The sequence below is a fragment of the Hemibagrus wyckioides genome, linkage group LG12, assembly GCF_019097595.1.
Source record: "Hemibagrus wyckioides isolate EC202008001 linkage group LG12, SWU_Hwy_1.0, whole genome shotgun sequence".
NCBI classification, from domain to species: Eukaryota; Metazoa; Chordata; class Actinopteri; order Siluriformes; family Bagridae; genus Hemibagrus; species Hemibagrus wyckioides.
Genome location: NC_080721.1, coordinates 4,150,914 through 4,156,049, shown reverse-complemented (window position 1 = coordinate 4,156,049; position 5,136 = coordinate 4,150,914).

Genomic DNA, 5,136 nt, shown 5'->3' with positions numbered 1-5,136 from the left:
AGATCAGAGGATTAGCTCAATAAGGTTTGTTGGGAGCAGAGAACAGTCAAAAGCAAGCACGCTGGTTGGCATAGAAATTGTGGCTGAACCATCTGAAAATGAACAGGAAGAATCAAGCAGGCTGGCTGGCACGGAAACTGTGGCTGAGGACTGAGAGACAAGCACTCGGTGAGGCGGGAAGCCCCTTGGCATTCCTACACTCAGGCCTGATTTAGAAATAGACCAGAGGAGCTGCTGTCCACTGTACTAAGGAGGAACTCTCTGGGCATGCTTTGAAGGCAGTTGGGACTAGACACACGCTGGGCCTCCGCCAGGGTAAGCTGACCGCGGGAGAAACCTCCTCGCTGCTTTGGATTCTGAGCTGCATTTTCATGCCCTGGCTCGATTTTACAGTGCCCAGCCTAAGCCTATGTAGCTTGTAGTCGTGGCCGCACCCTGTGGTGAATGGATGGCAAAGCATGTCCTATCGAGTCCTAACACACTTCAAACGATTCCTAATGGAAATCTGAACAATTCCTAACACAAATTCTAACAATTCCTAACAGAAATCCTAACAAATCCTAACAAGTCCGACCAAATCCGAACGGCGAGTCCTAAAGAGTCCTTACGGGGCAAAACGCTCATTGGCCGAAACAGGGGGTTGGGGCGGAGATAATCTCTCATTGACCGAAGCAGGAGGTGGGGCGGGGATGATCTCTCCTTTGCCGAACCGATATCACGTAACGTGTGAAGGAGGTGACTTTAGTTCACAATCCTGACATATATATTTACCGCTGTGACAGACACATTTATTCATATGTCTCCTTTCGGACCTTTCGGCAACGTATCGGCACCGTGCAGGTGAGTACGGTCTTTGATTTGGCCAACTTTATTGTTCAGTCGTTGCTTTAAAATAGACTATTTTATCATCTGTTTTGTCGCGGCGAACATTTATATCGATTTATATTGATCCACTTTTGCTGGGCATGATTTTACTTATACTACCTACTGTATAGTGAAAAGAAAATCAGTTATTAGGCTGATGGTATCCTAAGTCTGTGGATACCAGTGTTAATGTATTAATTAATAGAGACTTCGGAGCACTTTTTTTCTATTATAACCGAGTGTTCGCGCCATATATTTTGCGTTTAGAATTAATCCCGCAAACACCACACACGTCCCTCTCTATATTTGGCGCAAACACTAGGGTGTAATAGAAAAAAAAGCATTTACATTCAGATGTCTGGCATTTGGCACACACTATTATCCAGAGCAACAAAAGTGCTCTGAAGTCTCTGTTGATGAATACATTAACACTGGTTCAGTAGGTCACAGACTTAGGATACCATCAGCCTAATAACTGATTTTTTTTCACTATATTTTCATTTCAATAACTGATTTTTTTCCCATTATATTTTCATTTCAATATCTGATTTTTTTTTTCCATTATATTTTCATTTCAATATCTGATTTTTTCCCCACTATATTTCCATTTCAATATCTGATTTTTTTCACTATATTTTCATTTCACTATATCTCCTACTGTGTACAATTGTTTGTTTGACAAACACATTCTCTGTGTACATTTTTCCTGACCTTTGTACCCTGTTGTTTCATATTTGCAGATTTGACTAAGACGGGTAAACCAGACACTTTTTGGCATGACATCATGTTCAAGTATGCCCAAGGGAAGTACCACTTCACAACAGGCAAGAAGCCGGGGGCAAAGAAGTGGAAGGATGTATTGCATTCCATCAATAACTGTCCATTACACAACAAGACTCATAGTCACAATATCTTTGGGCAAAGTATCATTTGCAAATGCGGTTATCACAAGGTAGGTAATGATAAACTTCCACTGCCATTACTAATTTTTTTTACACTTCTTCCATGTTTTATTCTTCATAGCAGAATTTATTGTCAATTAAAAAATGCATTGTTTTGTTTAAAAATTCACTGGCATACTTTATGATCTATGGAAAACTAACGCTTTTTTTCAGTCAACTCAGCAGGCAGGGAGTCAGCCAATACAAACAGCCCCTCAGACCAGCTCAGCAACGCAGCCAGCACCTCTGACCAGCACAACGGTTCGTCCAGCACCATAAGTTTGTCCAGCACCTCTGACCAGCACAACAGTTTGTCCAGCACCATCAGTTCGCCCAGCACCTCTGACCAGTACAACAGTTCGTCCAGCACCATCAGTTCGCCCAGCACCTCTGACCAGCACAACGGTTCGTCCAGCACCTCTGACCAGCACAACAGTTCACCCAGCACCTCTGACCAGCACAATGGTTCGACCAGCACCACAGTTTGTCCAGCCACTCAGTCCACTATTCAAGCAAGTGAGCATAAGATGATCACCTGTAGTTTGTGCAAAAAAGATATTGTTTTGGAGCATTTCTCTGGACATCTCATAGACTACCATGTCGAACAGAGTTGTGACCAGTGTGGCACATAGTTCAGGGTGCAGTTGGAATGCTTCAGCACATTGAAAATGATCACCATTCCACCAGTGCTGCAGATCAAAGAATGACAACTGTGGTGCCACCTCCAGCTCCACTCAAAGAGACATTTGCAACTCATCCTGAAGAGTGAAAAGAAGCTCCAGGAAGTGCTCCTCACACATCAACCACACCTGAAATCAACATAAAGCCTCCAGAAGTGAATTGGGTGAGTTTTCTCCCAAAGCAATTCTGTAGAGTTATTAAACCAGCAGATCAGAGGTGGATAGCTCAGTGTCTTTATGACAGTACAGGAGAGCTGAAGCAACAATTTTCCCAAAACTGGTTTCATCCACCAAGTCCTGGCAAGCCTGGAACTTCACCTCCTGAGCCAGGCAGCTATTTCAGACAGCGAACGTTTCTGTGGGCACCAATGCGAATGTGGGGCATTCCTATAAAATGCACTACATGTAATATGAAAATGCACCATTCAGGGATCTACACGAAAGTGAGGGAAGTCATTGACATTGACTCCAGGTATTATATCATTGGAGCAGACTACCCTCACTGTAGCAAGTGTAGGATTCCCATCTGCCCTTGGAGTATGAAGCTGCTACAACAACTTGATCCTTCCCACAGAAACAAATTCCTGGCTGTCCTCACCACTCAGCTTGCCCTTGACAGGAAATGTGTGACTTTGTTGAAGTTAACGACTGCAGGAAACAGCTCAAGTTACTTGCAGCAGTCCCTACAAGTAATTCACAGCTATGAGTGGGCAAGACGAACTGTAGAATAGCTGTCAGACTGTGAACTTCACAAAAAGCGTTGTGCCCTGATCCAGTCTGAGGCAGTCTATCAGCAGCCACCACCTTTCAGCCCCCCACCCCTGGCCCAGTAGTTTGAAACCATTCATGCGAATGACATCCTTGGTCATCTTGATGAGCTAAAGGGTGTCATTACCTCAACATATGGTAGAATCCTGAAGCTTGATTCTACAAAGAAGGCAAGTACACATATATTTATGTTATATATATATGTGTGTGTGTGTGTGTGTGTGTGTGTAAATTTTTTTTTTGCATTGTGTTTGTATAGATCACCAAAAAGCTTGCTGGTGGCATTGCAGACACAGCTACATGGATGACCAACATTGGAAATGAGTTTGGCCAAGTCCTGAATTGTGTCCTGACCACTGGTGATGGAGCTGGTCTGGATGAACTGTGTCAAGGTATAGTTACTGCAAAATTGAAATAAAATATTTTGATTCATTCCTTCTCTGCATAAATTCACTCATTGTTTCTCATTGGTACAGGTGTAACCCCAGTTGTCACCTGGTTTCGACCATGGAAAACCAAAGTGAGACTTGATATTTTCCACTTCATGAGGCCTTTCACTTCTGGTCTTACAACAGAGCACCATCCACTGTTTTGCACATTTTGCTCCAAGTTGTCCAGCTGCATTTTTGAGTGGGACAAGGATGACATCTGTCAGCCTTAAGCAGCAAAGAAGGCAGAGCTTTTAAAAAAACATGGCGGCCATATTCCATCTGAAGCCCAAGTTCTGTCAAGCATCACCTCCTGTGAGCTGGCCAAACACTGCAGGAGGAGGACTCATGGGGTTGAAGAAACACGGTCAATAATACAAGGATTGCTGGATTTCAATGTGGGAACTGACAGACACCACAGGTTTGCATCTCATAAATCCAGAGAGCATGACACATGTGCGGGAGGTACAACAAACGCACTTGCCATGCATCCAAGATCCACCTGGTGTACAGCTTTATACAAAACTGGGCACTGGGTTAAAGGGCGACAAGGTCTTGGATGTTCTGAGGGTCCTCTTCTCTGGAGAGCTTCCAGTGTAATTTTATTCCAGGTAAACTGAAATTATGTGAAAATATCATATTTGTTTAAATAGATCTTTCACATAAATCATTTATGATATTTACATGGTTGCTGTTGAATTTTTCATCTTAATAAATTCAATGTCTTATGCATTTATTATTGGAAGATTTCCTAAGGATGAACATGTGATTCATTATGTACTAAATGCAATGTGATTTTGATTTTGTCTTTATAGGGTGGCAATGCAATGCTCTGCACACACAGATGTACATGCTTAAGGGTGTATCTAGATGGAACATCAACTAAGCATATCAAGCTGTCGACATGAGTGGTATATCACAGAGTAAAATCTATGATGTACGTTTGATGTCTCAAATGAATGCCTTCAGCAGCAGAGTCCTTGGATGTGCCCTCCTGCCAGAATTCACACCCCCTGGGAAACCCACCGGTAAGATTCATCTAACCTCTTTGCTTAATAATAGACAAACATAGTCAGGGTTTAGGTAGCAATGCTTTTTCAGAGTTTACTGAGACAGACAGGGAGTCAGACACTTGGATTTGTCATCATCTATGGTATGTGTGATGAATGGCATTCCGTATGGGTAACAAAAGGCATTTAACGATGGACGTCAAAGGTGTTAACGAAGGTGGTGGCAAAGTTCACTACAGGTAGACTAATGACAGAGTGTCTGTGCACAATAGGGATGGGCGGATCGATTCTAAAGTATCGATATTTTTGATACTGCCACTGTATCAAAAGAATCGATTCTCAAAAGCAAGTATCGATCCTATCCTAACATTTTCATAGAAGTAGTATTCTGTATAGTATATAAATACACTTAAATCGGAACGTCAATGGGAACTATATCTTCTTC